At 40.3% G+C, this 27,485-nt stretch overlaps 1 long non-coding RNA gene across 2 annotated transcripts in view; it reads left to right on the forward strand.

Moving 5' to 3' along the window:
• The window catches only part of LOC142068642 (uncharacterized), a 282,297-nt gene extending 268,637 nt beyond the window's left edge, over positions 1-13,660 (forward strand). For both annotated transcript variants that reach the window (XR_012664532.1, XR_012664533.1), the window contains one exon: positions 11,920-13,660. This is a non-coding gene — a long non-coding RNA (uncharacterized LOC142068642). The remainder of the gene's footprint in view (positions 1-11,919) is intronic.
• Positions 13,661-27,485: the final 13,825 nt, after the last annotated feature.

Here is a 27,485-nt window from a genome sequence, read left to right on the forward strand (position 1 = left end):
GACTAATTTTCTGTTTTACTTTCCGGAATAAGGTATAAAAAAAACAATTTAGACAGCTCAGTACTCTAATTCAATAATGAAAGACTTTACTGCCATCCATCCCGACTGTACTTGCAATGCTTTAGTTAGGCTCTGCTCTTGGCCGCACCCCGCCCCCAGCTGTGACCACAGCCTTGGCCCCCTTACCCTTGTTCGGTCCCCCCCCACCCTCCTGGAGACACAGCCCTGCTCCCAGCCTCAGCTCGGGGGGGGGGGGGGGCACAGACAGGGGTAAGGGGGCTGGCTTTCAGCACTCCCAATACTAAAAATGTTCCAGAACCACTGCCCAAACTGTGAGGGGTTCAGGTAATAGGCAAATGAGACGCTCATAACTTCAGAGAAGCGGAATCGCAAGATGACTGATGTCCTCTTCTCTAACATACAATCTGGACAGGGAACTTGCTCCTTGAACAAACAGAATAGGGTCCTTGATTTTTCTTTCTGATCCAAAAATATGGAACCTCGCAGATCATAGCAACCCCTAGCACAGAGCTGGAGCATTGGTCAGCTACAGACTTCCAAGAAAAAAGGATCTAGGCCTTGATACAGCTCAGCACCATACTTCAGCATGGGGTTAAGTCTACTCATATTCAGCAAGGCATGTGCTTAGATTTAAGCATATGCTTAAGTGTTTCATGTCAAGGGATAGTCTTAAGCACATACTTAAAATGGGAGTATATTTAGGTGTTTTGCTAAATTGAGGTCCTATCCCTGCAAAGGGAATAACTGAAATAAACAAGGATTTGGTTAAACTGAAGAGGTCATCTCAACATTGCAACTGTTGTGGGAAATCTTAATTTTCACCCTCTGGACTTGCATCTATGTAAATTGCGGGGAAGGAGAAAACCCTTTCTCCACAATGATCTCATCAGGGTAAAAAAGCTGTTTCTGGGAGAAATCAGAAGTCAGACTTGGCTATAGTCTTTAATGGAAATATAATCAGCAATACATCTTTATGAAATGTGCACTGCCATCACATAATACCCTCTGAAAGGCGAGGGCTAGAGGCAGTAGTCGGAAAGCATTAACATCCCCAGGTGGACATAATAGGAGATAAATGCTTACTGGGAAGGATTCATTTCAGTTTTCAAATGGTTTGGAAAGTAAAACAGAAAGTCAGTCATTTTATATCAATTTAGACAACTCGGTACTCTAATTCAGTAATGAAAGACTTTACTGTCATCCATCCTGACTGTACTTTCAATGCTTTAGTTAGGCAGTGTTAAGATTTCCATTAACACAGTTCCATGATAGAGGAGAAAAGGAATCCTCCTGGAATAAAACTTGGTTTACATGGTAACACCGAGGGGAAATCTCTTTGTATGATCTGGTATCTATTGGTTGTTTCTTCACTGGAGCAGAATTAAAATGTCTGGTGATGGGTGAACATTTAGATGCTCATTCAGAGATCAGCAAAACTAATCCAGCTGTTAATTGGACTGAACAGGCTGCCTTGTGAGTTTTCTGACAGTGCTTTTGCAGGGAGCTGGAATACTAGAAACAGCTTTTCTCATGGTGTGATGTTGTATTAGGGGGAAAAAAACCTGGTTTGGCCATTTGGTTTGTATTTTTACTAAGTTTCTGATCAGTTTGTATTTTAACAAATAGCATGCATCATTCCTAAAACCATGTCTCTCTTTGTAGTAGTTCCTGATGCTTTTGTGCACACCTGAGCTGCCTCCTAGCTACTCTTTCATCTTTGTGGGGAGCCAGTCGCTGCAGTATCTGTGAACAAATAGCTAGACTTCAGTTAGAATTGCACATTCTCAGCACTCTACAGGATCGGGCTCCTGGAACAAAGAGCACAGAATTTGCCATTGGGAACAATCTCTTTGGTACTGTTTGTTTTAAACACTCTTTTTTTAACGCATTGTGCCCATTTTAAAAAAGGATTTGAGATTCAAACTAAGTCAATAGCAGACACTATGGTCCCTTAGATAATGCTCAGGTGGTAGTTAAGAGACCGTGGTTCTGTTCCCACCTCTACTACTAACAAAGCAAATCACTTAACTTTTCTGCCTGAGTTTCCCTATCTGTGAAATGGGCATAACAGAGTAGCCACCTTTAAAAAGCACCTTGAGGCCAAATGATAAAAGTTCTGGGTATTATCTGATTGTTTCCCAAAAAAGGGTGCATTGGAATTCAGTCCAGTCACTATGAGCTGTCCTGTCAAGAAACCCCCCACTGAAACCTGATATCACTGCAAAACTAGATGCTTTCTGGTAGGACAACGTTTAATGACAATATTTGATGAATGGATCCAAATGAACAGTGATCGCATAGCATCCTGATTGAACTATATATATACACACACCACTTGGGGGTTTTTAACTGAAAAGAACAAAGGTGCTGTGGTCACAGCACTCAGCTTGCACTCAGCATGGTTTCAGTGTCATGCTCAGTCACAGACTTCCTATATTACTTTGTGCAACCTATTTAATCACTTATCTAAATAATGGCAATACTAACTACTTCCTTTCTCCAGTTTTGTCTATTTAGATGATAGGCTCTTCAGGAGAAGGACTCTCTTACTATGTATTTATACAGTACCTGGCACAATTGTATTCTCATTTCAGTCAGAACCTCTAATGTGCTCCTCTAATAAAATACCGATAATTAACTCATTCACATTGCTGCCAGTTAGCAAATAGAGGGCCAATGTAAACTACAAACCGTTACAAGGAGATGGCATTCATTCTGATCTGTTTGTAGCATATCATTGCTGCACTTCACATAGTGCCGCCTTTGTAATGATCTTCCTTGAGTATTTTACTTTGTGTCTATAGGATATATTAAAATGGAAGCTTATGAATGACACGTTTTGGGCATGGCTATTTGTGCAAGCTGTGAATCCTGTCTAAAATTCCTGCAAAGTGTCCCTAGCATTTGGCAAATAGTAAAGATTAGCAACTTTTTACATGTACTGCTTACAAAAGACTACAACTGAAGCACTAATAGAAAGTTAAATGTTGGGGCAGAACACTTGTCAGGTACAGACTTAAACTGCTTGCACAAAATGTGCGTGCTTACAAGTGTTTGACAGAAATGCAGAGGACAGCTTGAGAAGTTCCAAATAAGCAGTTGTTTGACTTCATGATATACCATAGTTAGGTGTGGGAGCGGATTTCTCAGCCTGCCTCCCTATATCTGTGAGGTGTTTATGGAGCCAGATGTATTGGGGACAAATGTGGGATCAGGGAGGAAAGACTGGTTTCAAGAAGCTACCGCCCATTTTATCCCCAGCAGTGAGTATAGACCCAGGGCCATGCAGTTTTTGTTAATCCCTCTACACCTGCATTCTTTGTTCCCTCTTGCACTAGTCTACCTACCTCATAATACGTAAGAACACTGAGCTAGTGACCCACTCATTTCCCTATATGGACAAGAACTATATTGTTGTAAATAAATTGTCTTTCATTGCTACATCTGCCCTATTGTACTTGCAGAGCACTGCATACACCTAATAGTTAGGTATAATGGGGTGCTCCCTGTTCTAGTGTCTAAAAATCAGTGGAACAGGATTAAAAGGTTGTGTATGTAAATATAAACAGTATAATATACAAAAATATTAGTAGAATATATAGACAGGGGATGGAATTAAAAACAAAATATTTGAAACTCAGTTTCTCCTTTGGGGGAGATGTTCAAAGGCCTAAACGGGAGTTAGGTGCCACTAGCCCACACCTCAGAAAATGAAAAACCAGAAGTTTGAGATTAACCCCACTTCCCCTCCTGTTTCATAAGCCCTTAATTACATAATCATCAAATAGCTAGCCACATTCTTCCCAAACCTCAAAATCTGAGATCAGGTTTTAATGCTCCAGTATTGCATACCTGTTGCCAGAAAGACAACTAAGCTAATTGCCTGTCACACAGTAGCCTGCCACTTCTGAATCATCAAAGGTATGGACTGTAGGATGGTTATTCTTTCTGCTCAGCAGCATAGTGGCTGTCTTACCCTTACTGGAAAAAGTATTATGCCTGGTCAAGAAATAGATTTAATTGGCTTAGAGTAACTCCCTCTAATTAAATAGCTGCTTAAGGAATAGTATATTTCCTCAGAAGTTCCATATCTATATTTTGCTGCTTGGCTTCATTGTTCACAGATATTACAGTGAGGTTATACAAAATGGTTAGGCCTGTCCTGAGGAGGAGGTAAGCTTTCCGAAACTATGGTGACTTCAGATACTTTCATTTGAGCACCCCCTAGTCCATCACCACCAGTGCTGCTTTGCTTTTTGAGAGGTATATTTGAACTGTAAGTATTTATTTTTGTGCTAAAGATGTTAGTAAAAACAAAACATTCCCTAAAAATCAGTTTAAGGCCAGTGGCTGGGCTGAGTGGTAATGAAATTGCAAAGAATATCTGAGCTGAATTCACCAGCTGGTTATATTTGAAACTTAGATTTGAGAATGAATTTTTATTTGCTGCCTAGGGATTCATGGACATGAAACACCCCAGGCATAGAGATGAAAATATACCCTAAAGTTCAGCATGATGAGTAATCTCCGATATTTGAAGCGTACAATCTCTTGACACTACCTTTCATTATAAAGCAAACAGAGCTGTTTTTTAGAAATAAGCACAATGCACCTGAAAAAGGCAATACTCAAAATATTTTTTAAGTGTATATACTGAAAGTAGTAATTCAAATTTATTCATTAGAGGTATCACTGCAATCTGGCCTACAGTTAAAGTTCCCTTCTTTACATGGTGTATATCTTAGCGGCTCAATACTTCTGCAGCTTACTGCTATGTTTGTTCACCATTTTACTAGTAACATTTCTTGCACATAATTTTTTCAGTATGGTTTTGGCCCACTTTGGTGTGGTTCATAGAAATTCTTTCCCCTTCCTAAAAATGAAAGCCTGTGTCAGAGGTTATGCCTACCCTGTACTGTACCCTGATAACCAAAGTGTCTCTACTGAGGCCTGTCTTAGCTTCCCCTTCATTCTGGGCCCCTTAAGTCCCCACACTCCAGATATTAAACTTGCCCCCTCTGGGGGTCCAATTTATTAATACCTGCACAAACTCTTTCAATATATAACTCAAGTCTATAAGGGGGTGGAGGGTCAATCCTTGAGGGGGCTATTTAGGGATCTGGGGAGCTGCCCTGCTTTGAGCAGGGGGTTGGACTAGATGACCTCCTGAGGTCCCTTCCAACCCTGATATTCTATGATCTACATACTTTCAGTTGGCCCAGCCCCACCTCCCTAAAGGTCTGTCTTCCTGCTTCCCTATCACTTCTTGCCTGAAATTTGACCACCTTTACAGGCCTTTCTGCCCTGACTGAAGGCCCTCCAGGAGCCTTTTTACTTCCTACAGCAACTGCAAGCATCAACCAAAGACCTGCCTGCAGCTGTCTCCTTCTTTGTGAAGCCCAGATGCCTTCCCTTAAGGTCTACTGGGCAGCATATAATCAGTCCCAGGTGCACTAGGCCCTGCTCCCTTTTTTGGAGGGGCTAGTTATATGTGTCAAACTTCAAATGAAAAGACTTTTATCCTTATAAGATGGGAAGTAAGAGAGCAAAAATAATATTCTTGCTGATTAGAGAGGAGAAAAACAAATCCACAGTCATGCTGCATTGCTTAGCAAAAATGTGGGGGCTAGGAAACAAAGCAAAAAGGGAAAGAGATGCCAAACCTGTATGATGTTCGCAGCTGCTCTCTGAACATGAGAAGGCACACCAGGAGAGAAACTCAAGAGGGAAGTGCTGCAGCTGCACAGTGCTGAGTGCCCTCAGCTCCCTTTAGTTGATTAGTGTTGAGGATATATTGCGGCTGCCAGGATCAGACCATAAATCCTTCCATTCCACTGGTAATTATGCACATTTCCTATCTAATAGCCTTTTGCTCCAGACTAACTCATATTTAGAAGAGATGGGCTTCTTGCAAGGCTAAAATCCATACCTTTCATAGCAGCCAGACCTTCCATGACATGTCAGACCATTGGTAAAACGGGGGAGGGGGGGATCCTGACTAAATGGATCAATTTGATTGGCTTTTAAAAGGACAACCACTCTAAAATGTACTCCGTCTCCCATTATGTAGGATAAGAGATTCAACCCTTGTAATTGAAATATTATCTTAATTATACTAATTACAGGCCCAGAATGAGAAAGTACTCAGGGTGTTACTAATGTGAACTGCTAATTATGGTCTACTGGAATACTGACAATGTAATTGCTTACATTTGTGTGTACACATCAATTTAGGAATTGTAACTTGTATATAACATGTTATAGGATGGTGGAAGAGCTCACATTGTTAAATGCATTAAAGGTAATGATTTGTTTTTATCCCCAACTAGCAGATTAAACCAGCTGGTGCATTGTCTTTCACATGTGGATGGGAGGGGGTTGTTTGAATTGTTTTGTAACTCGTGTGCATTTTGACTTGTATTATGTAATATAATTGTTTAACTTTACACAATGATTTTCTTCAGCTGCATGCAAGAACTAAAGCTCAATATAAAATACATTTTCCTCTGTAATTACTTGTTATCCACATATCCCTTCCATATAAACCTCCTTTAAAGACAGACAATGACTAATTGTAATCACTAAACTACAAAAAGAAAAGGAGTACTTGTGTCTCTAAGGTGCCACAAGTACTCCTTTTTCTCTTTGCGGATACATACTAACACGGCTGCTACTCTGAAACCTGTCACTAAACTACAGTAACTATTGGGCTTCTGTGGCAAAGCTTACACAATCCATAAAAGTTTGGGCTTGAGCTAGCAAGGGAAATTTCTGGTATAAGAGAAATTTATTTTTGTCTCTTAATGAGTACTGAGTTACATGCTTCAGAGATTTTGGAGAACATTTTTGTTGATTAATGATTTATTATGACTTACTGGCAACATGGATTCATGAGGATGGCAGTTTTAAAGGTTTCTTTCCTGGAGAGGGCCTACAGAGGAGAGCCGGGGACTGGCCAGCAGGAGTTTTGAATTCTGTTCCCAACTCTGTCACTGACTTGATGTGCAAAATTGGGCACGTTTCTTAAATTATAGGTGGTGCTACCAACCATTCTTTTCAAGTTTTCCTGATGTTCCCCTTATCAAATCTGTTTTTAGTTTCTCATAACTAGAACTGGGTAAAATTTTTCAGCCAAAACTGTTTTCTGCTTCAACAAAATATTTTATGAAATTATTAAGTTAACCAAGGTGTTTTGGTCTGGGAATTCTTTTTAAAAAAATCTAAATATTTTCATTTGACACTTTCAGAAAATGAAACACTATGATTTCTTTGTTCGTCAAAATAACTTTTAGTTCCAATTTTGCTTTAAATCAGTTTAAAAAAATAAAAGTGAAATATTTTATAGAATCCTAGAACTGTAGGGCTGGAATACGACCTCGAAAGGTCATCCTGTCTAGCCCCCTGCACTGAGGCAGGGCCAAGTAAACCTAGACCATCCCTTTTAGGTGTTTGTCCCCCCTGTTCTTAAAAACCTCCAAAGATGGGACTTCCACAACCTCTCTTGGACTCCTATCCCAGAGCTTAACTGGCCTTCTAGTTAAAAAGCTTTTTGTAATATCTAACCTAAATCTCCCTTGCTGCATATTAAGCCTATTCTTTCTCATCCTACCTTCAGTAAACATGAAGAACAGTCTATCATCATTCTCTTTGTAACAGCCCTTCACATATCTGAAGACTGTTGTCAGGTCCCCCCTCCGTTGTCTTTTCTCAAGACTTAACATATCCAGTTTTTTTAACCTTTCCTTATGGGTTAGGTTTTGTAAACCTTTGATCATTTTTGTTGCTCTTCTCTGAACTGTCTCCAATTTGTTTGTCTCTTCCCTAAAGTGTGACCCCAGATGCCACCTGAGATCTCACCAGGGCTGAGTAGAGTGGGACAATTACCTCCTGTGTCTTACCTCTGACACTCCTATTAATACACCCTAAAATGACATTAGCCTTTTTCACAATGGCATCACACTGACTCATATTCAATTTGTGATCCACTGTAAGCCCCAGATCTTTTTCAGCAGTACTACCACCTAGCCAGTTATTCCCCATTTTGTAGTTGTGCATTTGATTTTTTTTTTCTTTCCGAAAGGTATGTCTCTGTTTATGGGAGTGTGTAGAGTACAGAGACTGCATGCCCACCTAGCATGGGTATAATGAGACAGTGTGTAAACAGTGAGGCGTGGCTAAGGTGAGTAGAGTGGAGTGCCCTATATGCCTGAACCCCAGGCTATGTACCCTCTACAGGCTCTCTGCATCTCCAGGCAGGGCCTCTCATGTCTACATTGCTAGTTTTTAGCAGCATAGTACCTTTCCCCACCACTATGAAAGGCTCTGGCCATGGGGAGGCAGCTGGGAAATTCTCCCACCTCAGAGAGAGGCTCCAGCAGCTTCACCCCATTGGAGTCTTTCCCCACTACCTCCGCCATCTGGAGTCTTTCACTGGGGTACGTAGCTATATATGGCATGCTCACACTGTACACGCTGCAGTGAGTGTAGCCATATGTATAGTATAGTACTTTGCCCTTGTCTCTGAATTTCACTGTGTTGATTTCCAACTTGTTAAGGTTATTTTCAGTTCTAATCCTATCCTCCAAAGTGCTTGCAACTCCTCTGTGAAGGGGCACACCCTCACTATAGTAGAGAGGAGATGAATGAGCTCTGGTGGGCCTGTTTAGCAGAAATGAGGTGCACCTATAAGGCTTGCTCTGCCTGGAGGTGAGGTGCTTAAAGAGGGACAACCTGCCACAGGAAGTGGGTAGTGTACAGGAGAAGGTTTCTCACACCCCAGAGATTTGTGAGCAGAGAGAGATCAGTAAAGAGGGAGAACTGCTGGCCTCATTGCTCCCAAAACTGCATAGACCAACTGCCCCAAGAGGAGAGGCTAGAGGTAGACCCTAATAAGTGACTGTAGATTTGTTAATAGGCAAAGCCTAAAAAGTTGAATCCTGACAGATGGCCTAAGAGCCAGGCCATTGTTGCCTTTCTTTTTTTTTCACTGGGATTCCCCCCTCTCATAAGGGAAAGAGGAGAAAAGACCTTATTCTTTGTTTTGCCTAGAGAACCCCTCCTGTGCTATGAATGGGGAGGCATGGAAATGACATTATAAACAGCTAGAAGTAGTGTCTGGAGGGGACTTGGTGGAGCCGCTCTGTTTATCTTCCCAGCTTTGTGTCATCCACAAATTGTATAAGCATTCTCTCCAGTCCACTATCCAAGTCATTAATGAAAACTTTGCATAGTACTAGACCCAGGACAGATCCCTAGTTGTGTCTTCCCAGTTTGACAGCAAACTGTTTCAATAACTTATTCTCCAAGCTTTATCATTTAATCTAGACCACCGTTTCCTAAACTCTGCCTGAAGCAAACACCCCCCCCCCCCCCGAAAGCCAAAAAAAAATCAGTTAATTGCACAGCTATGCGTATACCTTTGCCAAACGTTAACTCTCTGGGCTAAAATTTCACATGCCAGGTGCTTTACGCTGAATGTGTTTTTGGCTGAAGTTTTTCAAAAGGCTTAGTCATTTCTGAGAACAAAGTTAGAGAAAAATACCTTGTTTTGCCCATTAAAAAATATTTTAGCAGCCTTTTCTTTGAAAAGCTCCACCATGCCCATGCTTTGGAACAAGGACTTGAAATTTATCATATTTGTTCCCTTTTCTTCAGGCATATGCCTTTTGCTGTCCCTGTGAAAATCTGTTCCAATTTGGCCAAGTTATAATCCTCTGAAAAATCAGTCTTCATATGCTTAGAGTCCTTCTGCTGTAGATTCTGGCCTTGCTCCAGCTCAAGACTAAGTAGGATTTCCCTTGTAATTGCTTCTCTGGGCCAGGTGGATGCAGGGTCCAGACACCTGATATCAGCACTGGAAGCCTTTTGGGTTTAGCCAGCATGGAAGAGGAAGCTGTCAGAGTCAAATGCAAGAGTGGACAAGAGCTAGACTGGAGGAGGAGTATTTCAGGAGAAAGAGCTGAAGGATGGTGTGGAGAAAAAGGGTCTGGAGGCTGGGTGAGGGGTAGAGAAGATAGGGAGCTAAGGAGTGGGATTGGGAAGTGGGGAGGGAGACAGGTCTGATGAGGAATTGGGGCAGGGGTGAACTGGAACTTGTTGGGACAAGCAGCTGGGAAGTGGGCGAGCTGGGCACTAGGGAAGGAGGAGGAGCCTGGGGAGGAAGATTGGAAGTGGGAGCCAATAGGGATGGGGACTGTGGGTGGATGGTTTATGCCACCAGAGGCCAAGATAGGATGAGGAATCAGGTGGTGGGGAGAGAGCTGGAGCATGGCTGGGAAAGGAATAGAATAAGAAGCTGCTGTGGAGACTGGGACTAGCTAGGAGAGGACAATGGAACTGGGGCAAGGAGCCCTGGAAAGGGATGGTCTAGAGGAGACTGGGCAGAAAGAATTACACTGGAGGAACAGCAAAATGCACACCAGGGTGACACCACTTCCCTTACCACACCACCCTGCCTAGCAAATTTCATGCCCGTGCCTTCAAAACATGGTGGTGTTAGAGCTTCAGTGACCGAGTGGCTTTTTTTAACATGGGCAAAATGACATAGTCTCCTCTAATCTTGTTCTTGAAAATGGCTAAAGTGCTGAAACTTGCCAAAAAACATTCATCCTGAGATGGATGCCTGACTGAGGGAATTTCAAAGTTAGAAACAACTGAAATCAGGGTCTGATATGGGAAATATTGTACAATCTTAAATATAGTATGCACTGCCTATAAAGTCTTCCTTGAGACACAAATATGGTAGAGTTAAAAACAAAGCAGAACTGTGAAGCTTAATTAAGGAAATATATATATTGTATTAAAGAGAAATGGCCCTACCTTCTAATATACAAAACTAAACACAATTTATCCTGAACGTTAGCTTAATGACCTAATGGTTGAAATCCTCAAACATTTTAGTAAAGTCTGTGTGGCTATGATATTATCTAATAAAAATGTCAATAGAATTCCTAAAATAAGATATTAAATGCCTTTCTGAAAAAAAGCCTCTCAGTCCCTTACTGTTTTATGAAATAATCAGGCTTCTGGGAAGCTTAACAAGACATAAGATACAGCCAGAGGTCTCTAAAACCCTAGAATGTGAGCATACTACCTATCCTGCTCAATTCACTTCTGTACCCTGGGGAAGATTCTGCCAATTTCACATGTCTGAGTTATTTGAGGAAATCGTTTTGATCACTAGTAACTGACACTTAGTATTAGACTGTCTTATCTGTACCGTTCCTAGAGATTACCGTAAAACTTCAGAAAATGTTAAATTGGCATTAGGGTGCAGATAAAAGTTGGGATGGGGGAGTAAATAAACTGCAGTGGAGCTGCAACAGTCTCTGGAGGTTTTTGACCTTGGTAAAGACTACTGGATTTGTCCTTCACGGGGCTTGACCCTGTTGCCACTGAATATATAATACTCCTAGCAGTTTTTTTGTTTGTAAGAAAATAACCTACCTCCAAACATCCTAACCAGTCTGGGTTTTTAGACCTGTGTATAGCACAGTTCACACTGTCGCTGTTAATCTGTGATCTCCTTTGGTAAATGGACACAGTCTGGAAGGTCTCTGACCTCTTAGATTTCTTTTACAGGTTTTGGTAATGTTCACTAAAGAATATTCTTGATGTGTCTAAAAACTCGTGTGTGTGTCGGAGAGACTCCATTCTGTCCTGTCTGAGGGGATTTCTAAACTTGAGCTTCTTAACCTGAGTGAGCTAGTTGCCAGTTAATACCAGCTAGCTACCATACGTCTCTTTGAACAAACATTTGTGGAGTGTCTAGGCTATCATGTTCAAATGTTTTGGCTAACTCATTAATTACTCTCATGTAGACATCACCCCTTGGATATCTCCAAGTATGGTAACACTGGTTTCCTTACCTGTAATCTTTTTTTTCCTGAATATTGTCAGGCTTGGAACTCCTGGCCTCTTCTACTTTATCCTAGCCTTGGAGATGGACCAAACCGCTACTTCCCTGCCATTGAGGTCTGACTGTTGAAAGAGAATGTTCTGAGAGGCAAGGTAAACAACTTTCCATGCTGGAGTCTGATCCTACAGAATTACTCACAGGTATACTGCCATTGAAGATGAGGGTTCTTGCAGCTGTAACTTTTGGAGAACTGGTCCTTTGCACCGTACTGATTCCATCCAGCGACCACTGCCAACACCTACTTCAGCTCTGCCTTCCATATACATACACTACAATCAAAGCCCCACACCCTTTTTCTTTTACCGTGTTTACAGCAAGTCAATTTTAGATTGCATTTTCCAGAGAAAGTATTGTGGTTCTCTACCTTCAAATTTTCACATGTATCAATCGAATCTGTTCCTGGCAACTGTTGAGTTTACCTCTTCACATAGTAATGTTTGGGATTTTAATCTGCGGTCTCAGTACTTTACACAGAAAGACAAATACCTTTATCCCCACTGACAGAAGGCTAAATGGGCATAAGGAGCATAAGGGCTAGAGCCTGGGCTTCAAGTCCAGGAACAGGACTTTAAGGGAGCATCAGTTAGTGGACAGCTAGTGAACCCCTTTGCTCACCACTCTTGGTTCCTTCCAGTATGAGAAGGATTTTGAGTTAAACTGGAGGGATGGACAGAGAGTACATGAGAGGCAGGAAGGGGAGGAAGATGGTGCATAAATGTGCTCTGATACTGACTCTCAGAAGTTCCTTGGGAGCTGTTGTTTACTGGCCCTAGTTAGAGTGGATATGAGGCTGTTCTAACTTGCACGGCAGGGCACTTGAGTTAAGGAACAAAGGAGTGAGTGGAAAGCTAGTCAAAAGACATGTATGCCCTTCACTGGCTCTGATTACTCTAGTACAAGAGGGGTTCTATCCTGAAGTATCTTGTCAGGCCACTTAGTGGCAGAACTGAGACTCTGACACTGAATTGAGAGCCTGACTATCAGTGAATCATCAGAGAGCCACCCTGCCTTTCAGAAAACACTAAAGAAAAAGTGTGCTGGGTCATATTCCTATTAGCTTCAGTTCTGAAGCTTTCACTGCCATTGTAGTACAGTAGAACCTCAGTTACGAACACCTCGGGAATGGAGGTTGTTTGTAACTCTGAAATGTTTGTAATTTTGAACAAAACATTATGGTTGTTCTTTCAAAAACTTACAACTGAACATCAACCATTGACTTAATACAGTTTGAAACTTTACTATGCAGCAGAAAAATGCTGCTTTCCCTTTATTTTAGTAGTTTATGTTTAACACTTATTTGCTTTTTTGGGGTCTCTGCTGCTGCCTGATTGCATACTTCTGGTTCTAAATGAGGTGTGTGTGGTTGACTGGTCAGTTCGTAACTCTGAGAAAGCAATGTGTAAAAAGATCTGCCCTGCTGTTTTGTTCACTCCACTCACACAAGCAGCATTTCAGACTTAATCACATTTGAATACATGGCACAACACTATTAACAAAGCACTTTAAGACCATGTCTTTCTGGAGGGTTTTTTAATGGTCTAATTTTGTAATTATGACAACTGGAATTATTCATCCGATTTGATCTTTTTTTCAGGCACTGGTGATTTATTACGTGTTTGTTACACTAATACTTGCCTAATTTAAAAGTTACAGATAATTGAATATTGCTGTATTTATGCTTTCTAATCTGTAATGTAGCTTGTTTCACACACTGAAATTTTAATAAAGCAAATTTAGTTCCATATTATTAAATGTGGGTCTGATCCTCCTTGATGACTGTAATGGGAACTGCAAGGGCAGACTCCTCTTAGAATCAGGTCGTGTATTGTCAATAGGATCAATATACTATCTGTTCCTTCTACTTACTTGAATAGTTAATCCAAAGTCAACATATCAATAGTGATTTAGTCATATGAAGTATGGTCAGCCCCTATCCTGCACTCCAGTCCATGTGCATGGACCCTTGAACTTCTACGGAGCCCCATTGAAATCAGTGGGATCAGATTACAACACTGGGACCTACACTTGTACCAAATGTCTATCAGTTAAAAATGTGCAAGTTCCATAACCTCAATTTTATCTTAAAGTTTATATTGCCTTGGTATTATATGTATCTACTAGCTACATTATTCTATAACTTTTATGTTAAGGTAGGAGTAAAAAAATCCACGAGCACATGTAAAAATACCATATGCTAACAATCTGTGTGTTTCGTTATTGCAGAGGAACATAGTCAAATGTCTTTGACTACCTTTTAATGAAATTCACTGAAGTACACTCAATAATTTTCAACATTTTATTTGTTAATACGGTAAACAAATACAATACCAGGCTCAGACAATAAAAACACACACATCAAACAAGAATGATTAGTGAGCTCTATACTAGGACTATCTCGTCGAACAGGGACATTCTGTACCTAATTATTAACTAAAGATTAATAGTGGTGAAATATCAATTTAAATAATACAGGGAAGCAATCTCTATTCTATTCTGCTCTGTAGAAGCTTTTTATTGCATCCTAACTTTATATTTAATATCATACTCAGCTGTAGTTACATAAAAACACACACACCTTATCACTGTATTTTTTTAATGCCCATTAATAGCACTTTAGAGCTGTAATTGTTTCTGAAGACACTATTCAGGATGCCTATAGTCATCGAAGTAAGTTAAAGAGTGGGTGGGGAGAACCTCAGGAAGTTATTCCCTTTTTAGCAAAATAAAACTTACTAAATAAGTAATCAATCCCTTCTTCATAAATCTGGTTTTGTGCAAGAGCTCTGAGTGTTTGAACTACCTCACTGAAGATTGTTTGTGGACTTTTTTGTTTTTTGTTTATGCTGACCCTTTTGAGTATGCAGCAGGGAACAGATAGGTTTTTTTTCTTCTCTTCCCTACTGGCTTCCCTCACCCATATAAATGCATCCATAAGAATGGATGTAGTAGCCCTTGGTTGGCAGGCCATTGGATACTCTGATGTGGGAGTGACTGCTGGCAATTACAGATCTCAAATGTGGATTTCTTTGCCCCTTGGCAAGAGGCAAGCATACAATATTATAAGGACATAAAGGTCATAGTAGATGAGATGTGATGTATGTCCCACTGGCTAAGACTACTGTTATAATATTTGGGTGTTTTTAACAGGCCTATGAAGCACAAATAGGGAAGTGATATTACCACTTTCTATGGCGCCTTAGTGAGATTGCGACTGGAATACCATGTCCAGTGTTGGTGTCAACGCTTTAAAGAGAGTATTGAGAAACTGGAGAGGGTTCTGAGAAGAGCTGCCCGTATATGTGGTCTAGAAAATACATGTTATGAAAGGAATTGAATCTATTTAGCTTACTGAAGAAAGAGTTAAAATCTGACTTCCTCATGATCTATAATTTGCCTCTATTAAAGCTGGGTGTGGGGGGTTGGAGGGGAGAAGAAGGTCTGATACTAGATGGCTCTTTAATCTAGCATACTACAGGTACACAAAATCAAGTGGTAGTAGAAATTGTCTAGTTTTAAGGTGAAGGCCAGTAACCCATGGAATGTATTACAAAGGGATGTTGTAATTTCTCCATCACCTGAAGCTTTTAAATAAGATCAAATTATTTTCTAAAAAAGTCATGTTCATAACTGCATATGAAGCTTCTGGTAGGATTGAGGCTATTATTTCCACTGCTGTGGACAAAGCCTCAGAAAAATACCATAAAAACTTACTGGCATGGGCAAAACCTATTCACCCTGATATTACCATAATGGCAGAAAGAATACTCACACACACACACACACACACACACACAGATCACCTTAGGATGTGGATGGATAGAATGCCTTAGTGATCTTTTGTGGGACTAATGTTAAATAATTGTTGTTCTTTATATGGCAAGTAGAAATACCATCAAAACTACCTACAAGTTTCTAACCATTTTTTGTGTGCAAGAGCAACGTTGCTGTAAAGAAATCCACATTTTTCATAAATACTGTAACACTGTTTTACTCTTCCTCCTATTTTTTATTAACTATAATTTTTGTACATACAGTCAATATTAGGTATGAAGGGATGGATCTTTAGTTAACTACTCCTGAGGGGAATATCTCTCATTTATGCAAGATACTTGATTTAAAATTGGGGTTAATAATTACAATTAATTCCACTCAATGGCTTTGAGCCAAGTAGGTGGAAGATGCTGTTGTCTTAATTGCTCAGCCCTAGCATTCATGTAAACAGATGGGCCCACATATGATGCCCTGAAACCTTCCAGCTAGCTGTAAGGAGAAGTGGAGATTCATAGAATCAGTAAAACAATAGCTGAGAAACCTCCTTGATAAATAATTTCTCTTTCCAGACCATATACTATAACTACTCTTGTTGGGATGTGGTGATGTTTTTTCTTCACACTAATCTGTAACATAACTTCATTTGATAAAGGTACTTCAGACTTGAGTTAAAATCCTGGCTCTGCCATGGATGTGCTATATGGCCTTGGGCTAGTCACTGAACCTCTCTGGCTGACCGTATCTAAGATAGAGATTATATTTACTAAAAAAAGACTCAAGCTCCAAATTTTAAAATTTGTCCCTGACCACAAGATTGGCAGTTGTGTCTTATAGGGGGGACCTGATTCAGGCCTCTCTAATATTAACAATTTTTGGAGGGAGGTTATGAATATGTTACTGTCTGCTTATTTATTTATTTTCTCAAATACAACAAACATACCAAAATACCAGATTAATCATAATACACAAAATAAATAGCGGATTAGGACAAAGTGGGCAGAGGGAAAGCAGCACATTTATCGTCAGGGTCTATGTTAATCGTAGACCTCTAAAAATTCATCCCAAACTCTTTGAAATTTTCAGGCATTCCTTTTCTGTGGAATGTCAGTCATCTGTTAGCTGTGAGATCAGCCATATCACTGAACCAGGCATCAGTATTTGGTGGGGATTGACTTTTCCATTTTTGCAGGATTCATTCTTAGCAACCAAAACTACATATTGAAGATTACCTACGAACAAGGCAGAGTGGTTCCAAGTATCGGGAATATATCTGAGAATGAAACTTAAGTAGGAGGGCTCCAATTTAGCTTCCAATATCAAATTGGCACTTTGACCTCCCCATGCCAGAAATGCTTGACAAAGTGGAACTTCCAAAACATATGAGCTAACATAGAACCAAAGGAGTTATATTTCCAACGGCGATCAAGATATCTGTTATGGTTAGCCTATGTGGGTACCAGTATATTTTAAAAATTTCTTTTGGTGAATAAGCCATAGTCTCAGGTCTATAGGTGCTTATTTTCACATTAGATACATTTGTATTCCATTGTGTCAGAGAGAGTAGTTATCCAAATTTCTATTCCAAGCAACTCTCCAATTATCAATCTTTAGCCAATTTTGGGGGGCCAGAAAATTGTAAAAGGATACTGCTGGCCAAGTAAATCTAGGAAGTTTTCTCCAAAATAAAAAAAGTTCTGGAACTCCCAACATATCAAATCCAAATATGTTCATAAGTGAATGGTTTAACTGGAGATATATAGATACTCCAGAGCAGGGCAAACCAAATTGTTGCTGAAGATCTACAATGGTTTGAATTTATCACTGTCAATTAGCTGTCATAATTTCTGCCCATCCAATTTCTCCACATCAAGGTTTTGCTACCATAGGCATAGAGTTTCTTATCAGACGGGCAGTGCTGCCCCTGGCCCTGCCCTGGCGCTGCCCAGGCCCCGCCCCTACTCCATCCCTTCCCCCAAGGCCCCACCCCCACCCTGCTTCTTCCCACGCCTCCCCCACCGCATCCTGTCCCTTCTTGCCCCCAATCCACCTCTTCCCCGCCCAGTTCTTCCTCCTTCCCTGAGCTCATTGCACCCTCACTCCTCCCATCAGTGCCTCCTGATGCTGCAAAACAGCTCATTGGTAGGCGCTGGGAGGGATGGGGAGGCACTGATCGGCAGGGCCCACCAGTGAGCAGGAGGTGCTGGGGGGAAGGGGAGGTTCTGGTAGGGGGGTTGCCGGTGGGTGCTCAGCACCCACCATTTTTTCCCCCTTAGATACTCCAGCCCCGGAGTGCCCACGGGTCAGCAGCTATGTTTGCCACCAATTTTAGAGATAGAATTGCTCCATAGGACCACTTCTGTGTGGAAGTATGGAAGTAGAACTTGCTCTCCAAGCTTACCTATGAGCCCTTATTGTGGGAGCTGAAGCCATCAAATCTATAATAATTTGATCCTACAATGCCTGAAGGATGGAGAAGGTAAACCAATTCTCAGTCAATCTGAACTCAAGGTGGGGGTCTGTGTGGTGATATCTAACAGACACAAAGATGCCTGACTTAACAAAAAAGAGATGATGATTTTCCAAGTTGGAAAAACTAAATCCTCCCAGAGATAGGGGGAGCTGTAATTTTTTGAGAGCCAGACTGGGTTTCTTACCTATGCCACAAAGGAATGTTGTGAAGATATTATTGAATTTCTTAAAAGATGTCTGAGGAATACAAATAGGGAGACCTCTCTGGACAGACAAAATTCTGGGATGGACATGTATTTTCAGTATATTAATTCTACCCCACAAACTGAGGTTTAATGAACTCCATCTCCCCAAATGGTTAACCACTTGGGCAATAATTGGTTTTATATTTATTTTAGGGATGTCCTGAATATTTTTGGGAAGCGGTATTCCACATATTTCATATAAGAGGATGGCTATGTAATGTCCCAATTTGAGAAAAAGCCTTTTTGAGTACATTTGTTAATGCTTAAGATTTCTGACTTATCCCCAATTAATGTTATAGCCTGAGGAATCGAAACTTATTAACAGTAGTTAATAGGTTAGGAATCATAACATCAGGCTCAGATAAAAATATAAGAGCATTTGCATACAGGATAATTTTGTATTCTTTGGCCCACCCTCATGCCATTAATATGTTGATTTGCTCAGAAGGCAATGGCTAAAGGTTCTAGAGCTAAATCAAACAGAAGAGGCGAAAGGAGCAGCCCTGCCATGTATATCTCTGTAATGGAAATGGGGTGGAAATTATACCATTAGTAATTACACTGCAAGTCAAGTTAGAGTATAAAAGCTTAATCCAAGCAATAAATTGTTTACCATATCCAAACTTTGCTAACCCATGACAAAGATAGTCCTAGGCTATGCAGTCAAAGGCCTTTTTGGCGCCTAGAGAAATGACAACAAAGGGTTCCTTAGAATCTTTTGAAGAGGCAGTAATATCAATCAGTTGAAACAAATTATCGGAGCCATGTCTATTATGAAGGAAGCCTAATTGATTTATGTGTACAACGTGTGACAGAATTTTATCCAATCACATAGCAAGAGCTTTAGCCAAAATCATAGTGTCACAACTGATTAAAGAAATTGGTCTGCAATTACTACATAGTCCACGATCTTTTCCAGGTTTAGGAATAACTAAAATTGCAGCTTCTCTTAAAATAGGCAGGAGAGTTTTCTCACTTCTGGCCTCATTAAACGTAATTAAGAATCTAGTTTTTTGTTTCAAGAATTTTTTGTAAAACTCGGTTGGGAACCTATCTACCCTAGGGGTCTCTTTCAACCTTCATTTCTCTTAAAGTCTGAGTCAGCTGCATTATTTCTAGAGGTGCATCTAAAAGTTGCTTCCAAGATTCAGATCTGTGGCAGAGACAATCAACTAAAAGTTATCTAGGGCCTCTTTGCTGATTGTGGCTTCAGCTAAATATAGTATTGCATAAAACTGTTGAAATTGTTTATTAATATCTGACTGTTGTAAACAAGTTGTTGTCATTTGCAAATAGTATGCCCACAACCTTATTTCTGTTAGCCTTTTGCTTGAGTCTGCATGCCAACAGCTTGCCAGCTCTCTCACCAGAATCCCAGTTTTGCTTCAAACAGAATAAAGCAAACTCAGTCTTTTGGGACAGAAGCTTTTTGATTTCATATCTTAGATGGAGGGTTCTGAATATCTCTGCGGAGGGAACAGAAGCATAGGCTACAGCCAAGACCTTTATTTCCTTCAGAAGGGTATCAGTTCTATATACTCTTCATTTTTTTTTAAGTTGGCATAAGAGAGATCTGACCACAGGTGAAGGATTAAAAGCCTTCCCAAAGCGTGGCAGCTGATGAGGCAGTTGGGGCATTAGTTTTTAAAAAAATTCTAATTGCTGCTTGGTAGAGTTTACAAATGATGTATGAAACAGCAGAGAAGTGCTTCATAGCTACATTTTAGTGGGGATGGGTACCACGGAGCCCTTTAAAGGCACTTGCATTGGAGCATGATCAGATATAACAATAACTCCCATACCACAATCAGTGACAAAATTAGAACAGTGTGTGCAATTCTGGTCTCCCAGATTTAAGAAAGATGAATTCAGTCTGGAATACCTGCAGAGAAGAGCAACTAGGATGATCCCAGCAATGGAAAACCTACCTTATAAGAGAAGACTCAAAGAGCTTGGCTTGTTTAGCCTAAGCAAAAGAAGGCTGAGAGGAGATATGATTGCTGTCTATAAATATCAGAGGGATAAATACCCAGGGAGAGAGAGGAGTTATTGATGTCCACATTGGTGTTTAACTTAAGAACAAATGGATATAAACTAGTCATCAACAAGTTTAGGCTTGAAATTAGATGAAGGTTTCTAACCATCAGAGGAGTGAAATTCTGGAACAGCCTTCCGAGGGGAACAGTGCTGGCAAAAAACCTAACTGGCTTCCAGACTGAGCTTGATAAGTTTATGGAGGCGATGGTATGATGAGACTGCCTAAAATAGCATGTAGCTTATCTGCCACTGCTAGCAGCAAATATCTCCAATGACTGGGGATGGGACACTACAGGAGGAGGGCTCTAAGTTGAGCCTAGGGGTATTTCACCGCCTCCTCTGCAACATGGGGCACGTTCACACAGGTTTAAAGTAGTGTAAATGGTGAATTCTCTGTAACTTGAACTCTTTAAATCATGCTTTGAGGACTTCAGTAACTCATGCAAAAGTTAAGGGTCTATTACAGGAGTGGGTGGATGAAAATCTGTGGCCTGGAATGTGCAGGAGGTTAGAGTAGATAATCATGATGGTCTCTTCTGGCCTTAAAGTCTATGAGTCTAAGTCTAATGAAACTAAGAAATAATCCAAGCTGAATAAGCTTCAGGAAAAACAAAAACCATAATCTTTATCTGTAGGATTACCCAATCTCCACACATATTTGTAAGCCTAAATCAGCCATTTATGTATGAAGTACCTGATGAGTATTACTGTTTTATACTGAGATTGAGAAGATTTATCAAGGACTGAGTCTACACTTTCATTAAAATCTCCAGCTACAATAATAGAATGGTTACCCATGTCATTTTAGTTATGAAAAAATGTGGAATCATTTTGGCTTGACCTGTAGAGCATGGAAGAAATGATTATAGAACTGCCAATTTCAGTAAATCTGCCTCACTGTGAGACCTTGTGCTTAGAAAATTAACATTCAACATTTTACATATTAGTAGAGCATTGTCCCTTGCTTTCGAATTAAAGCAACTCAAACTTGAGGCCTACCTAATCTCTATTCAGTTTACAAGCTTCAAGTCCTGTCGGATGTGTCTCCTGGAGCATCACACTGTCACTTAAAAAAAAAAAAAGCAGCAAGTATTTTTTTTTCTTGTAATGGGGTTATTAACTCTCATATTCCAGGAGACAGCTAATTATTGGAGCCATCATTGTTAAAATATAGCAGATAAAATATATAGTCTCATTTGTGAATAAATGAGAAATTGCAAATTTTCCTGAGCAGCATACAGTTCTTGCATATCTAAATAGCAAAAGTTATATAATCCTGGGGTTAGGGTATCGCTTCCCAGTACATGTTCTACAGGAATAGGAAGGAAATTGCCAGCCTGGGAGAAGGCAGACCGAGGAATTAAGTGGGGGAAAAAAACAAAACGGAAAAGATGTGGGGGAGAGAAATCACATTAGTGCCATATAATCACAAAGAAGAATCTCTTTTAACAGTCCAAATATACACAGTTGACATGCAAAGGGGGTGGCTAAATAAAGTGAAACTTGGAGATCCTCACTGGCAACTATAGAAGTCATCTATTACCAATAGAACTTGGATATTTTAGTCTATAATGAAGCACCATCTCACAAAGCAGTGATAAATATACATAACTAATCAAATGATAGATTTTTTTTTCACATTGATGCTTCTTTCCCAACAACAGGCAGTAAATTAATGATAACTCTTTAATGGCAATGAGAGAGAGAGAAGGAATTAACTTATTAATATCACCTAGCTCCTATCAACTTGCATAGAGCAGCAACAGGGCCCAAACCCCCTATTGATTGTGAGTTCTATACGGAGACTTCACCAACCAATTATCAAATGTAAAAGCCAGAGGCATTAGAATAGCCTAAACATGGAGTCACAGTCAGTCCCCTTGGGTACTCCAATCTATCTTGCCAGCCATATGAGCCTATCTTTGTGATAGATGGTCCCTTACACCAAGAATCACAGCAATATTCAAAGGACTCATCACTTACCCCAGTCAGTTGCACCTTAGATTTCATACCAAAGACAACGCTTGTAAAGATTTATTAAGTCAGAAAAGGAAATGAAAGTTAATTACAAGGTTAAAGCAGGTAAATATATGTTCACAAAATTTACAATCTTAAATTTCAAAAATTGATAGAAGCTTCTATAAAAAAGCAAACTCTGTAAGTACTTTAGGGCTAACCCAGGCTAAGCACTGGGGATCTCTTGTTTATACCTAGTAAACATTGTCCCCAGAGTTCAAGCAGCATAGAGATAATCAGTTCCTTCTGTTTGGGGTTTTTTTTCCCCTCCTGCCATGTGCTTTGAGCTGGGTGGAATCTACTTCTATGACTCATCCTCATGGATAACCAGTGTCACTTAGGGAGGTGGTGGAATCTCCATCCTTAGAGATTTTTCAGGCCCAGCTTGAAAAAGCCTTGGCTGGGATGATTTAGTTGGTGTTGGTCCTGCTTTGAGCAGGAGATTGGACTAGATGACCTCCTGAGGTCTCCTCCAACCCTGATATTCTATGATTTTGTCCTCTTTAATGTCTCACACTAGTCCATCTAATTTCAATGGACCTGTCCCAGTGGGCAGGAAGTAATATCTTGTTTTGGAGATCAGAACTTCATGCTAATTCAGGTCTCTTTCATGTCTGGTGATTTACATAATCTCAGAGGCACACAATACAACTGCACAAATAGTGCCTTACAATACGGAATACAGAGGTTATGAGTGATATTAATGCATGCAGCAACTCATAAACGTTCAATAAAGTCTAAACACATTCTTATCATCATCATATCTATTGTAACAATACTAACACACAGGTGATCCAGACTGATTCCAGCTATGTATTTGTCAGTGTTCCATTGAGATGTGGGAACGTTGGCAGGAGTTGGCACCTGGTTTGCCAGCATCACAAAGCCATATCACATGTCAGAGAGCAATAGATAAATTCCATAGGGTTGGATCATTCCACTGATATCTCTTCTTGCGAGGGAGGAGTTTGCAGACTTTTGAGGTATTTTTCTGCCTTCTGAGGGGAACTGAATGATACGATCATCTCACCATTCTTATTATAGAGTGTTGCTGGGTATTTAATAAAATACTTGAAGTTCATCTTCCTGGCCAGTTGTTTTACTTGGGTAAAAATTGCCTGCCTTACAACCACATCATGGGCCTAATCTTGAAAAAGCAGTATTTAAATGCTGGTTCTCCCCATAACAGCTCCTTTATTTCCTCCGGATTTCTGCATTATAAGATCCCTAGAGATAAATTTCAAGATCTTCACAATCAGTGCTCTAGGCCAGTCTCCCAAAGCTGGCTTGTCAGCAAGTGCCCATTCCACTTAAAACAAAAATCTACAGATCCAACAACTTAGTTATCAGTTCAGGGACAAATTCAGAGGGTTTACTTTTCTCTGTTCCCTCAGGGACACCCACAAGCCTGCTGTTACATTGTTGTGAGCAGCTTTCTAGATCAATTAGCTTGGTCTTAATAGCTGTGATATCATTCCAGTTCTTCATAACGTGTAATTTGTTCTCCTTGAAATCAACTTCCACTTCAGAAATTGTTTTCTGCTTCACCCATCCATATGGATAGAGCTTGCAGGGCACTCTGAATCTCAGGCATGGTGGTCTGTAGGATGGAAATTGTAAATTTAATTCCAACAGTGTCTGCAGCCACTTGTTGGAACCCAACTAATGGCTGTACTGCATCAGGCTCAGGCTCTATTTTGTTTGTAGAAGGCAGGGAGGAAGATCCCCTTTTATTGCAGTTTTGGATTCGGAGAGAAAGATGCAGAGTTAGCAGATTAGTCAGGCCAAAATCATGAAGAGTGGCTCCTTGCAGGGTTGTGATAATTTTATCTAATGTAGATACAATGAAAATTTCTGGCAGCATGAACAAATCGTTAACTAACATGTAGTAAAATAAATTTCCATACACTTTGCTTTGATGTAATATTAACTGTTCTGTGACTACAGGTTTGTAAATAATGTTAATGAAGGCTGTAGTAACTTCTGTTTGATCACATCATACTGAAGGTCCACCCTTTCTGAGATCTTCAGGAGGCACATTACACAAGACAAAACCAGACCATTATGATCAAAGATTTTCTGACCTCATTAGAGGGGCAGACAGGTGTATGCTTTAATCACTCCTAAAGCCCTCAGGGAACTCCTGTTTCATTCCAAGACTCACTGGGATTAGTCTACTTTCTGTAACTTTCGATATCCTGTGGAGACTAAACTGAATGGGTGAATGCTCAGTGATTATGGTACTGAGAGGCTCAGGAGAGACAGCTATGAGACTCATCTGTACAAGAGAACTATTAGACCAAATAGGAAGAAAATCACTCTAATTGCAAATTTCACTGCTTTGCCTGTAAATCTTGAGGTAAACTGCTGTTGATGGGATCTTGAACTAATTAACCAAACAGTTTAGCACCCCATGCTGTGTGATGTTTATACAGAGCTGTGTAACAACTCCATTGAAGGTTTACCCTGAATCCAAACTTCAAACAGCTTGTTTAATTTTAGGAGAGTCTGTTGGAAGTGTCAGAATGATCTGCAGGCCTCCTGTCTGATACACAGCATGCTTGACTCTGAGGTCAGTGTTCATTAATTAACTGTAATCAAATAAGGAAAAAAACTAATCTGTATTCAACAACTGTTATCCTCAGTATAGAAATTACCTTCTACTTCTGCTAAAATGAAAAAAAAAAACAACCTTTATGCTCAAATAAATTGGTTAGTCTCTAAGGTGCCACTAGTACTCCTTTTCTTTTTGCGAATACAGACTAACATGGCTGCTACTCTGAAACCTGTCTTTACTGGAGAAAGCTACTGTAGATCTTAAGTGCCCACGTGAAAGCTTTTTATTATGTTATTAAAATGTTATCTGAAGTCTTATTTTAAAAAAATAATGAAGTCCTAAACTTGTTCAGATTAAGTGTTTTTCTAAACTTTCCTGCTTTGTGATTTCTCATTGGATGGTATCTAACTGCATTTTCATCTCTGTACATCTCAAACACTTAAAGACGTCAAATGTCCTGAATGACAATATATAAAAAATGTCTTGCTTCAGAAAAACAAAGAAAATATTGTTTTCTAAACTGTGTACTGTATAGATAAATTCCTCTTTTTTGCTCAAAGATCCTTTATCTGGTTCAGACTGACTTCAGATCCAGATTGTCCCCACCACTTACTTGAGCAGAAGGAACTCAACTTGGATACCATCGCAAAGGGGTATGGAAGAGAGAGGCTGATACCCAGCACATTATCTGATATAACACCAGCCCACCTCCTATTTTTCCACTTAATGGGACTCTAAGAAAGCTCCTGTGTGGGCACATCATAGCGTTCAAGCCACACTGGGGTTTTGGAATGGGTGCGAGCGTAGCCCGGGACAAGCAGTTCTGCAGCATCTAACTTGCCTATCTGATCACATCCACCACTAGAAGTTGCTGCTGCTTCAAGCAACAGCATTAACTTCTTTTGTGGCTGCTGCTGCACAGCTTTATGCTGTTCTGCAAGTAGTACCATAGCTCCTGTTAGACCCGTGCTACCAAGGGGAAAGGAGCCACTTGAGTGCAAGAACCCAGATTTTTATGGGCCTTCCTCCCTGCATCTGGAGGCTCTGTACCATCTGCAGGATTGAGCGGCTTGCCCATTTCAATCATATCCCCCTCCTGAGGGAACAATTTCCCCCTCTGAGTGGTAAACCTTGCTGAGTTTCCTGGCCCTTCTGTCCCCACCCTTGTGTGCCTCAGTGGGAGGGGGTGTTTTTTGCCTAGATGTTTCTATTTATACTGTTCACACCCTGCATAACTCTTTACACCATCAATTCTGTGTCTGAACTGCCACTCACACTGAGTATATTAGACACTAAGCTTGAAAAGATTTGCACGCATGCTTAACTTTAAGCACCCGCGAAATCGGCTTGAGCTATGAAAAGGATTTGCCACAGTGTTGCACGAAAAGTGAACACCTTATTTCCCCTGCTTTAAGTATGAGCTTGTGCATAATTGTAAGCAAAAATCTCTCCTGACTGTGCAATTTCCCTCTGTACTCTGGAAGGGAGCAATTTTTTCTCATTCTATTTTTACCCCGTTTGAAATGGCTCTCCCGCATTTGCACTGCTGAATACTAATAGCTTTTTGTATTAGCATAAGAGGATGGATTTATCAAAGATCACAGTTCTTATGGAAAAATGGCAATATTTGCATCTCAAGAGGCTAGTGCAAGCTGCTCGTGAGTTTATGGAAGTCTTTGGCCTTTCTTCAGGCCTCCTTCGAATGTGTAATTTAATTTAGTCCTAATGAGCTAAAGTGGCTGTGGCAAGTGTTTGTTAATATGTATACTAGCCTTAACAAAGGGTTTTACAGAGTGCAGATTTTCCCAGATGCATGTAGTTTTAGCACCTGTTCGTTGCAAGCCTTAAATCACCTTCTCTTATAGTGTTATTTGTAACTAAGCCATTTTCACTGAGGGCTGTAGTGTGTTAAACTGGTCCACAGGGATTCAGGAAAATGCAGACTGATGTACATAATAGACAGCAAGGCAATTTAAAAAAAAAACAAACAAACCCAGATTACTGTTCAATATGCCTGGAAATAGGGTTGCAGCACAGAGAGTTTGGTTATACAATCCATTTTTGTTTTGACTATGAAAAGGATTTGCAGCCACAGGCTTACCACTCAAAATCAGCTTCCCTATTCATCAGCTGCACCTTGTATCATCCAGCCTGTGTAATGTAACTAGATTGCCCATGATAACACAAGGTATACTCTAGCTTCAGAAATGAAAACTACCTACCTCTCATGTCCTACAAAGGAGCTGAAACTTAATGAAGATTGCAGCTGCTATGAGATTTAGCTGAGGCACACTGGAGTTTCCATGGCTTAAGCCATCCTTCATGTCTAGTTGGGAGAGGCACCTTCTACTGATCAATCCAGCCATTGGTCTCAGCAAATCCTAACTTTTGGTACCAAAAGTTGTCACATTTCAAATGTTAATTGACTAAGTTGTTCTGAAATTCTGACTCT

Source organism: Caretta caretta, chromosome 1, assembly GCF_965140235.1.
Source record: "Caretta caretta isolate rCarCar2 chromosome 1, rCarCar1.hap1, whole genome shotgun sequence".
Lineage (NCBI taxonomy): Eukaryota > Metazoa > Chordata > Testudines > Cheloniidae > Caretta > Caretta caretta.